We start from the raw sequence: 12,319 nt of genomic DNA on the forward strand, positions 1-12,319 counted from the left end.
TCCAACGTCCACTGTGTACATTACTGGTCCCTGCTGTGTGCATATCGTTCCTGGTTGCCATTTTTCTGTTCGGTAGTCACGAGCCAAGACTGGTTGCCCTACCTTGAAGCTCCGGGTTGGCTTCTCATTTATGTGCTGGAATTGCTTATCCTCAACATCTCGTCTTATGTTTGGTTTCAGCAAACCCAGGCGACATCTTAGCCTTCGGTTGAAGAACAGTACGGCTGGAGCTTGGTTGGTTACTGCATGTGTCGCATTCCGGTAAGCAAACAAGAAACTATCCACCTTGTGTTGTAGTGGTATGTCATCATTATACATTGCCTTTATGGCCTTTTTAAAGGCCTGAACAAACCTCTCAGCCAATCCATTTGTGGCTGGATGATATGGGGCAGATGTGCAATGTTTCACCCCATTATTCTTCAGGAACCTTCGGAAATCCTCAGACACAAACTGTGGCCCATTGTCAGAGCAAATCAGTTCTGGCAACCCATTCCTGAAAGGCATGCTTACACTCATCACTCCATTTCCATGTCACTCCAGTTTGCAGCAGGGCGTTCAGTGGGTGCAGAATTGTAGATAAATTCGGCAAGAACTTATGGTAGCAGTTCACCAACCCGAGGAACGACCTCAGTTGCGACACATTTTCCGGTGCTGGAGCCTTGACTACAGCCTCAATCTCGTCGGGCGACTTATGCAACCCTTCCTCATCAATCATGTGGCCACAATACAAGATTTGTCTCCTGAAGAACTCGCATTTGGGGCGGTTGGCTTGTAGCCCATATTCCTGTAATCTCGTGTGCACCTGCTCCAGGTTGGCAAGGTATTCACTGTCATTTTCGCCCATAACCAGGATGTAGTCCAAATAATACTGGGTCCCCGGGATCCCTTGCAGGACTTGTTCCATTGCCCTCTGCCAAATAGCCGGGGCCGATGCTACCCCGAATACCAGTCGATTGTACTGGTAAAGGCCTTTGTGAGTGTTTATCGTGAGGTATTTTCTAGATGCTTCTTCCACCTCCATTTGTAGATATGCTTGGGCCAGATCAATCTTCGTAAAATGTTTCCCTCCAGATAGTGAGGTGAATATATCTTCTATCCGCGGAAGTGGATACTGTACTGTGTGCAGGACTGGGTTCACAGTCACCTTGAAGTCCCCACAGATGCGAACCTTCTTTGGCTCCCCAGGCGTGCTGCTCAATGCTTCCTTCATTACAGGAACGATGGGTGTGGCCCACTCGCTCCAGTCCACCTTGGACAGCACACCCGAACACTCCAGACTCTCCAGTTCCGCTTCAACGGCTGGGCGGATCGCGTATGGCACTGGTCTGGTCTTGAAAAATTTTGGGTTTGCGTTATCCTCAATCTTTATGGTTGCCTTTACTCCTTTTAGAGTCCCAAGTCCTTGTTGGAACACCTCTTCCATGTCAGATAGAATTTGTGACAGACGTCCAGGTGCGACGTCATCATCCTTTTTGTCAGTCACAGTTCGCGCCAGAATGGAATGCCAATCCAATTGTATTTTTCGGATCCATTCACGTCCCAATAATGGTGGTCCTCCATCTCGTAGTATATACATATATAGTTTCTGTGCTTCCTTGCCGTTATAATTAACTGGCACCCTTATTTTTCCTCTGGGGTAGACCTTTTGCCCCGTGTATGTCTTCAATAAAATGGACGTGTCCTTTAAGGGTATGTGTGAGAATAGCCGCTCATAGTCTTGTTGATTCATGACAGTTAGGGCTGATCCTGTGTCCAATTCCATCTTTACTGGGGACCCTGCTATCATGAGGCTGACCCAAATGGTTCGGTGATCTTCCTTTGCGATCACGTTGTGTAACTTTAGACAACTTAGTCCCCTGCTCCCGGAGTCCTTATTACTCTCCTGATCTTCTGAACTACTGTCTGTCAGTTTCTTTACTTTCCTGTACTGTTCCTTAGTAGTTCTTGTCATGTTGGGTTTCTTTCCCGACCTGCAGACTCTTGCTATATGTCCCATTTTCCCGCATTGCCTGCATACTTTGTCCTTAAACCAGCAGTCCTTCTGCTCATGGGTTGTTCTGCCGCAGCGATAGGACTTTTCTGCTCCATACACCATTTCGTTAGCGCTGTATTCTTGTGGTTTCTGTTGTATTTCTGCAGCTCCCTGTGCTGCTGCTTCGAAGGATACTGCCACGCTGAAAGCCTGTTCTAGCATCAGGTCCTTTTTTGAAAGTAGTCGTTTCTGGGTTCCTTCACTCTGGAGCCCGCAGACAAACTTATCCCGTAAGGTGTCTGCCAGTCCGGCTCCGAACAGGCAGTGCTTCGATAACTTGCGTAGTTCCGTAAGGTAGACAGCATTGCTCTCATCTTTGCACTGGTTTCTTTTATGGAACTTGTATCTTTCTGCTATCAGCAGCGGCGTAGGGTTTAGGTGTTCCTGTAATATATTAACAATCTCCTCAAAACTTTTCTCCATTGGTTTAGCTGGGGTAATTACATTTAGCAATAGGCCGTACGTACTCGCGCCCATCAAATTCAATAATACCGACGCCCTCTTTCCATCGGCCACCTCATTTGCCTTACAGTACACTTCAATTCTTTCCACATACGTGGTCCAGTCTTCTACCTCGTTGTCGAAAGCAGTGATAGTCACTTTTCGGCATCTTGTGTGATTTAAAATGGCGCCTCCCGCGCTTTTTCTTCTTCCCCAATGGAATAAAATGGCGCCTCCCATGCTTTTCCTTCTTCCCCAACGGGATAAAATGGCGCCTCCCGCGCTTTTCCTTCTTCCCCTTGCTGCCGTGCTGCACTTAGCATTCTACGGGGTAATGGCGGCGACCCGCGGCTTCGGCGCGTCTCGCTTTCCTTCCCCCCCCGTTTATTTTCTCTCCGCTGCCCGGTACTTGAGCACCGACCGCGCCCTGTGCGCTCCACCCTCTCTCTCTCTTGTTTTCTTTTCCCGGCGATGCTGCGCGGCTCGTTTTGTAGAGCCGCTCGATATAGCTTGAGCCCGCCGCAAAAGAACATAAGAACATAAGAAATAGGAGCAAGAGTAGGCCAATCGGCCCCTCGAGTCTGCTCCGCCATTCAATAAGATCATGGCTGATCTGATCCTAGCCGCCAATCCACTATCACAGAACCATCTCCTGAATCTAACAGAATTAGACACACGAAATAGGAGCAAGATCAGGCTACACGGCCCCTGGGCCTGCTCCGCTACCCACAGGTCCATGACCGATCCGAACCTAGACTCATGTCCAAATTCCTGCCTGCTCCCCGTAACCCTCAATTCCCTTTACTTCTAGGAAACTGTCTATTTCTGTTTTAAATTTATGTAATGATGTAGCTTCTACAGCTTTTTGGGGCAGCATATTCCATGGACCTACCACCCTCTGAGTGAAGTAGTTCCTCCTCATCTCAGTTTTGAAAGAGCAGCCCCTTATTCTAAGACTATGCCCCCTAGTTCTAGTTTCACCCATCATCGGGAACATCTTCCCCGCATTTACCCGATCCAACCCCTTCACAATCTTATATGTTTCAATAAGATCGCCTCTCATTCTTCTGAACTCCAATGAGTAGAGTCCCAATCTACTCAACCTCTCCTCATATGTCCATCCCCTCATCCCCGGGATTAACCGAGTGAACCTTCTTTGTACTGACTCGAGAGCAAGTATGTCCTTTCTTAAGTATGGACACCAAAACTGTACACAGTATTCCAGGTGCGGTCTCACCAATACCTTGTACAAATGAAGCAATACCTCCCTATTTTTATATTCTATCCCCCTAGCAATGAAAGCCAACATTCCATTGGCCTTCTTAATCACTTGCTGCACCTGCATACTAACCTTTTGAGTTTCGTGCACCACGACCCCCAGATCCCTTTGTACTTCAGTACTTTCCAGTTTATTGCCATTAAGATAATAACTTGCTCTACGATTTGTCCTGCCAAAGTGCATAACCTCACACTTTCCAGTATTGTATTCCATCTGCCAAATCTCTGCCCACTTACTTAGCCTGTCTATGTCCCCTTGCAGGTTTTTTATGTCCTCCTCACTCATTACTTTCCCTCCCATCTTAGTATCATCTGCAAACTTTGATATGTTACACTCGGTCCCCGCTTCCAAATCGTTAATATAGATTGTAAAGAGTTGGGGACCCAGCACTGACCCCTGTGGAACACCACTAGTTACTGATTGCCAGTATGAGAATGAACCATTTATCCCAACTCTCTGCCTTCTGTTCGATAGCCAATCCTCTATCCATGCCAGAATATTACCCCCAATCCCGTGATTTTTTATCTTAAGCAATAATCTTTTGTGTGGCACCTTGTCAAATGCCTTTTGGAAGTCTAAATACACTACGTCCACTGGTTCCCCTTTATCCACTCTATATGTTACTTCCTCAAAGAACTCCAGCAAATTTGTCAAACATGACTTCCCCTTCATAAAACCATGCTGAATTTGTCCTATTAAATTATGATAATCCAAATGTCCTGTTACTGTCTCCTTAATAATGGACTCCAAAATTTTACCTACCACAGATGTTAGGCTAACCGGTCTATAGTTTCCAGCCTTCTGTCTACTGCCCTTTTTAAATAAGGGTGTTACATTAGCAGTTTTCCAGTCTGCCGGGACCTTTGCCGAGTCCAGGGAGTTTTGGAAAATTATTACCAATGCATCCAGAATCCCTACCGCCACTTCCCTCAAGACCCTAGGATGTAAGCCATCAGGTCCAGGTGATTTATCCACCTTGAGTCCCATTATTTTACTGAGTACCACTTCCTTAGTGATTTTGATCATGTTTAGCTCCTCCACCCATTTAGCCCTCTGTTTGTCCAGTGTTGGGATATTCTTAGTGTCTTCTACTGTAAAGACTGATATAAAATATTCATTCAGTGTTTTTGCCATCTCCATATTTCCCACCATTAATTTCCCGGTCTCATCCTCTAAGGGACCAACATTTACTTTAGCCACCCTTTTTCTTTTTATATAACTATAAAAACTCCTACTATCTGTTTTTATATTTTTTGCTAATTTACTTTCATAATCTATCTTCCCTTTCTTAATCAATCTTTTTGTTATTTTTTGCTGTCTTTTAAAGTTTTCCCAATCCTCTATCCTCCCACTAGATTTGGCTACCTTATATGCCCTTGTTTTTAGTCGAATACTATCCTTAATTTCTTTGCTTAGCCATGGATGGCTGTCTTTTCTTTTACACCCTTTTCTTCTCAGTGGAATATTTTTTTTTTGGAAGTTGTAAAATAACTCCTTAAATGTACACCACTGATCATGTATCGTCTCACCCTTTAATCTATTTTCCCAATCCACTCTACTCAATTCCGCTCTCATACCTTCATAGTCTCCTTTATTCAAGCTTAGCACGCTTTTTTGAGATCCAACCTTTTCACCCTCTAATTGAATATGGAATTCAACCATGTTATGGTCACTCATTCCAAGGGGATCCTTTACTAGGACATTTCTAATTAATCCTGTCTCGTTACACAGGACCAGATCTAAGGTTGCTTGCCCCCTGGTCAGTTCAGTTACATACTGCTCAAGAAACCCATCCCTAATACACTCAATGAACTCATCCTCAAGGCAGCCCTGCCCAATTTGATTTGTCCAATTAATATGATAGTTAAAATCCCCCATAATTATAGATGTTCCCTTATTACAAGCCTCAACTATTTCCTGATTGATACTCCATCCAACAGAGTTGCCACTGTTCGGAGGCCTATAGACTACGCCCACTAATGTTTTTTTCCCCTTATTATTCCTTACCTCCACCCAAACTGTTTCATTATCCTGATCTTTTGACCCAATATCATTTCTCTGTATTACAGTGATTCCTTCCTTTATTAACATAGCCACCCCACCTCCCCTTCCTTCCTGTCTGTCCTTCCTGATCGTTAAATAACCTGATATGTTTAATTCCCAGGCATTGTCACCCTGCAGCCATGTTTCTGTAATGGCCACAAGATCATACCCATATGTAGTTATTTGTGCCATTAACTCATCTATTTAGTTACGAATGCTACGTGCATTCAGATAGAGAACTTTCAAATATGCTTTGTGACACTTAGTTCCTGCTTTTGCCCTTTTTATTACTTTACCTTTTACTTCATACCTTCTGCCCCTTCCTGACACGCTCTAGTTTTTAATTTCCCCACTGCTACCTAAGTCTATGACCTTCTCTGTTGTCATTTTTATTATTTGTTCTCTAGGAACCTCCCCCCCACTAGTTAGTTTAAAGCCCTCTCTACAGCCCTAGTTATATGATCCGCCAGGACTCTAGTCCCAGCACTGGCCAAGTGAAGCCCGTCCCAACGGAACAGCTCCCTCCTGCCCCAGTACTGGTGCCAGTGTCCCAGGAAGCAAAGCCCATTTCTCCCACACCAGTCTTTGAGCAACGCATTTAACTCTCTAATTTTATTTGTCCTAGCCAAATTCACTCGTGGCTCAGGTAATAATCCAGAGATTATTACCCTTGTGGTTCTGCTTTTTAATTTGGCCCCTAGCTGCTCAAACTCCCTCAGCAGAACCTCCTTCCTTGTCCTATCTATGTCGTTGGTACCAACATGGACCACGACAACTGGATCCTCCCCCTCCCTCTCCAAGTTTCTCTCCAGTCCAGAGGAGATGTCCTTAACCCTGGCACCGGGCAGGCAACACAGCCTTCGGGACTCTCGCTCTCGGCTTCAAAGAACTCTATCTATCCCCCTAACGATACTATCCCCTACCACTACAACATTTCTTTTAACTCACCCCACTTGAATGGCCCCCCGCTCCACGGTGCTGTGGCCAGGTTGCTCATCCTCCCCGCAGTCCCTGTTCCCATCCTCACAGGGAGTAAGAGCCTCGAACCTGTTGGACAAGTGCAAGGGCTGCGGCTCCTCCAACACTACCTCCTGGATCCCCGTACCTGCCTCACTTCTAGTCACACCATCCTGACCCTGGCCACGGACTACATCTGAATTAATTAATCTAATTGGTGTGAATACCTCGTGATACACAGAGCCCAGGTAACTCTCCCCCTCCCTGATGCGTCTCAGTGTTTGGAGCTCGGACTCCAGCTCTTCAACACGGAGCCAGAATTCCTCGAGCAGCCAACACTTACTGCAAATGTGATCACCGTGAGCATCAATGGTGTCCATCAGCTCCCACATATTGCAGCAGCAACACATCACCTGATCTCCCATTTTATGTAATTAATTAAATTTATTAATATTATTCTTAAATACCCTCTGCCCCGATTCTAGATGGTGAATATCACACCTTAGAAACTATAAACCAAAGAGATTTAAGCTTAAAAAGTGAGAAATACTTACCAACCAATCACTTACCCGCTTTCTGGTGACGTCACACTTGGATTACTTTTTACCTCTCTGCTTCCCTCCGAGTTCCCAGACTGGAGACTGGTAGGCCTTACCTGGTCTCTGGGCCTTTTATAGCCCCGCTCTGCTGCTCGAGATTCCCGCCGACGCTGTGAGGCCTTACCTGGTCTCTGGGCCTTTTATAGCCCCGCTTTGCCGCTCGAGATTCCCGCCGACGCTGTGAGGCCTTACCTGGTCTCTGGGCCTTTTATAGCCCCGCTCTGCCGCTTGAGATTCCCGCCGATGCTGTGAGGCCTTACCTGGTCTCTGGGCCTTTTACAGCCCCGCTCTGCCGCTCGAGATTCCCGCCGACGCTGGGGTTTATCTGCTTTTACTGATGAATTTAAAAAGTCTCTCTTAAAACCTGAGCCAGTGTGTTGTGAGACAAAGAGCCTTGTGTCCAATAAGGGGAATAAAGGCCCACAGCCTCCCCTGGCCCCGGGCCCTGAACAAGGGACTGGAGAAACTCGCTGCCCGGAAGGGTCAGCGCACTGCCTGCTACCAGCACGATTTGCTGGAACACTTTAACTGGGCAGCCAAGCACAGCTCTCCACAGCCTCTCCCGCAATCCTCCGAACACCGATGAATTCTTTGGGCGGTTGCCCGCGGTTGACGCCCGTTGCTCAGACTACGACCTCCAAGAAACCTCCTCTCAGGGCGAGATCCCCGTGAGATGATGCCACACTGCAGGTGAGTTCGAACTTACTCGTCGCCACTGTAAAGTCCGCGCCTCAATAATACACGGACTTCGGGAGAACAGTTTAACAGGTACTTTACTGAACAGGAGGGCAACGTCAGACTGAAATACAGAAGCCTGCTAGGGCCTTTTATACAGGGGTATATATCACTGCCGGTACTGCAGTCTAAAACCAGTTCTTCCCTTAAAGGTACATACACAACACGGCCCAGAGCGCCTCAACAGTTAGGGAAAGGACCTGAGCAGCCTGCCTCTACCTCTGCTGAAGTCACAGCGGTTGCATCATGTAGGAGTAATAGGAAAAGGAAGAGAAAAGCAGAAGGGCATGCACATGGGTGTATGGAAAAATGAAATGTTGTTAAGTTTCCGTTACTTTGTGCCACTTTCCCATGTTGCCCATTTTAGATTGCCGTGTGGCAAATCACCTTTTCATTTGTTTGTTGATGAATGGGAAGACGTGAAATGACAGGGACCAATGGGGAATGTGCAATGAGTGGATGGTTGGTAACAGGACTGCTTTGTGTCAGTGGGATTGAGGGGAGCAGGAGAGTGGGCGTTGGGTGTGATTGTTTCATAAGTCCCGTGGTGGTAACTAACTGAACCATACAGCTATAAGGGAATCCCTGGCATCCTGAGTGTTGGGGTTGCCATCTTCCTCCTCCTCCTCCTCCTTGTTGTGTATGTACCTTTAAGGGAAGAACTGCTTTTATACTGCAGTACCGGCAGTGACCACCCCTGTACAAAAGGCCCTAGCAGGCTTCTGTACTTCAGTCTGACGTTACCCTCTGTCTCAGCATTTCTGGCTGTGCAGCTGCCTCAGTCAGCAGGAGGAGAAGGAGCAGACAAACCAGGAGGGTGGAGAGTGTAAAGTGGTGGTCTCCTGACCAGGAAGAGGAGGATATCGTTAGACCACCACCACCTCCACCTCCACCATCATCACAGCAACTGAGGTGCCTGGAGAGAGAGGACAGAGGAGGAGAAGGAGAAGGGAGGCCAGCAACAACACCAACCAGGGGAGAGGCCTCTCCCATTACTGCCTCCCCAAATTGGCCTCCATTCCAGGAGAGAGGGGAGAGAAACAACTAACAACTACCAACTGTTTGGAAGGAGGGAAGAACAACAGCATCTTTCAGGTGGGTGTTATTTGGTGCACTCTCCCAAAGACTTTGTATTTTAGGTGGGGGGAGAAAAGAAGAAAAAAGGGCCGGATCATCAAGGGGTGTGTGTGTGTGTGTGTGTGTGTGGCTCTTGTAAAACACTAGGCCACACACACCACTAATTAAGCACCCCTTCCTATTGCCTGACCTGGGATAGCTGGAGCTACCTAGGTGATCAGCCCAATTGTACATCATTAAGACCTGGTGTGGGACTGAACCTGGGGCGTCTCCAGCTTTCCCAGGTGAAGACATCCTCTCCCCCTGCTAGAAGACCACCTTCAAAGACTTTAATTTTTCATCGGAGAGTGCACCCCTGCCGACACCCACCCACCCACCATCCTGAGTGGCGACCCTGCCTTTGCGGCCTCCCTCCTTCCCACCCCCCTCTCTCTCTCTCTCTCTTTCTCTTTCTCTGCCTTTCTCTCTGAGGCACCTGATTTCATCTTTAATTATTAATTGCCATTTGAGCAGAGGGGAGGAGGCCCCTCTCCCAATTTCAATCAATAAGGGGGAGAGGTGTGCCTTCAATTTAAACAGCTCCCTCTGCTCAATTGAGGACCAAAAAAATACCTGAGGCCACATTAACACCTTTAGGCCTGTGACTTGGGGTGAGTGTAGCCCTTTTTTAGAAAACACCCCAGAATGGCGACTGCATCTTCGCCAGTGACGGGGCCAGCCAAGATGTATGCAGGAGTGGCAGCCACAGCCACTCCCACTGCTTCTGCTGCCCCGTCACCATTCAGACTAATAGCAAAAAAGCTTGGGGTGAAGAGCTACACTCACCCCACTATGACCATTGAGGCCTGCGTTAAAGCCATGGCTGGGGTTGTCGGCCCCTCAGCCATCGTCGCGGCCTCAAAAATGTATGGGAAGGTTGTGTTCTTCCTGGGGTCGGAGCGGGCGGTGTCCCTGGCTGTCACCAAGGGGCTCACCGTGGGTGGGACCTTCCTGCCGGTGGACCCCCTCGAGGCCACCACGCAGAGGGTGGTTATTTCGAACGTCCCGCCCTATGTTCCTGGTGAGCTCCTCCTTCCCCATCTACGTCAACTTGGGGAGGTGAGGTCGGGGATCACACCCATCCCGCTCGGCTTCCGGGAGGCCAGCCTTCGCCACGTCTTCTCCTTCCGGCGCCAGCTGTTCATCCAGCTGGCGCGGGAGGAGGACGCTGATGGGGCATTCGTCGTCCACCACGAGGGGACCGCCTATGGCATCTTCTGGACGTCGGACGGTGTGCGGTGCCACGCCTGCAAGGAGGTGGGGCACATCCGGAAAAACTGCCCCGCCTCCAAGGCCGCCGGATCATCTCGTGCAGCCGAGGCTGGCGCCGCCGACGCTCCTCCCCCCGGATCTGCCCGCGCGTCGGGAACGTCGGATGCGCGGTCGACGTTGGGGGCCGATGCCACCAAGGCCTTCGGCGGGGGGGAGGGAGCGTGTCCGGCCGGAAAGAAGGCGCGGCGGAAAAATAAACACCTTAGGGCGGGTCCCCCGTGGATGGCCAGCCCTTGCCCCTTGAGCCCCTTACACCCGCGCTCCTCGCGGAGTTAATCGGGGCAGACGCGAGCGGGAGGGGCCTCGTGCCCGAGCCTGTGGCCGCAACTGCCATAGCGGAAACGCCATTATCTGCAGCCGGGCTCGGGCCCGAGGAGCCCAACAAACCTGCTCCGCCGGAGGGAGCTGAGGAGGAGGCCTCTGCAGTCATGGAGGTCTCCCTCGCTCCCTCCATGCTAAAAAGAAGGCGCGACCCCCTGGAAGAGGAGGAGGACCGGGAGGAGGAAGGTCCCTCCGAGCAGGGGGAGTCGTCGCCCGCCGCGGGTACTGCGCCCCCCCCCCCCGCTGTCGTCATCACCAGCGATCGGCAGGGGTCGCCTGTCCCTCGGGAGGCTGAGGCAGATGTGTCTGTCCGACGCGTGCCTCCCGGGGATGGGGACGAGACCCTGCCCATGGGGGGGATCGCAAAACAACCCGCAGCGGTAATTGAAATTGACCTTCTATCGGTGCCGTTACCCCTCGCCGGGTCGGGCGGCCTGGGGTCTGGGTTGGGCGAGCTCGAGGATAATGAGCTCGCCCAATGCGACCCGGACATCTCCCAGGGGCTGCTCGTCCTGGTGGAGCTTTTAATTCAAAACCCCCATCCGCTGGGTCGGAGGTTGGTGGCGGGGAGGAGGATGGCCCCCTGGCTGCGTCTCTGGTGCCGAACGTACTGGAGGAGCTGGGAATTGTTCTCTCCCCGGTTTCTCTGGTCGTTCCGGCGTCTGAGGCGGAGGGGAGCTCTGAACCGCCGTCGTCTTCTGGCCCAGCACCCCTAGAGGAGCCCAGGGAGAAATCCTCTGCCACCGATCCTGGGGGTGGGATCCAGGCGGAGGCGGGGCTAGCTGGCGCGGCCGAGCCGTTCGCTTCGCACTGCGCGGCGGACGGGTCGGCCGCTGGTGACGACCCCCTGGAGGAGGATGGGGACTCGATGATGGGCACGGAGGACGATTCAGACTCCAGCGCCGACGAGGCGATGGATGACCTCGTGCCCCTTGCCGAGTCTCCCCTCATTCCCGTAAGGGAACTCCGGGATTTTATGGCCACGTGCCTGGGTCGGCGCAATAAGGTCCGGCTGGCCCTCGACAGGTGGTTGGAGCTGGCGCTGCTCATCGTATCCGTCTGCGCCGCCTTTAAGATCATGGGCGCGGACAAGGGTGTGAACCCGCTCGAGCTGCGTCGGCTCACAACGTTTCTCACTGGGCTGCTGAGGAAGTGGCGGCTGACCAGCGGCTGCGCTTCCTCCCCCCGTTAGGTGTAGGTAGAGGTTGCACTATGCTTCTGACATGAAGATAACCATAGCCAGCCTCAACATCAACGGCAGCAGGGAGGCGCGCCGCAGATTCAATAACTTCTCGGTCCTTCGGGACGGGAAGTATGCGGTGTGCTTCCTGCAAGAAACCCACACCGTTCCAGGAGACGAAGCCACGTGGCTCCTGGAGTGGCAAGGAGGGGTCAGCATGAGTCACCTCTCCAACAATTCCAGCGGGGTGGCTATCTTGCTGGCCCGGCATTTTCAGCCGGAGATCTTGGGGGTCAAGGAGCACGTGCCAGGCCGCTTGCTCCAGGTCACTGTTCACCTGGGGG

The sequence above is a fragment of the Somniosus microcephalus genome, chromosome 2 (assembly GCF_052327205.1).
Source record: "Somniosus microcephalus isolate GS21.2 chromosome 2, FLI_Smic_1.0, whole genome shotgun sequence".
Lineage (NCBI taxonomy): Eukaryota > Metazoa > Chordata > Chondrichthyes > Squaliformes > Somniosidae > Somniosus > Somniosus microcephalus.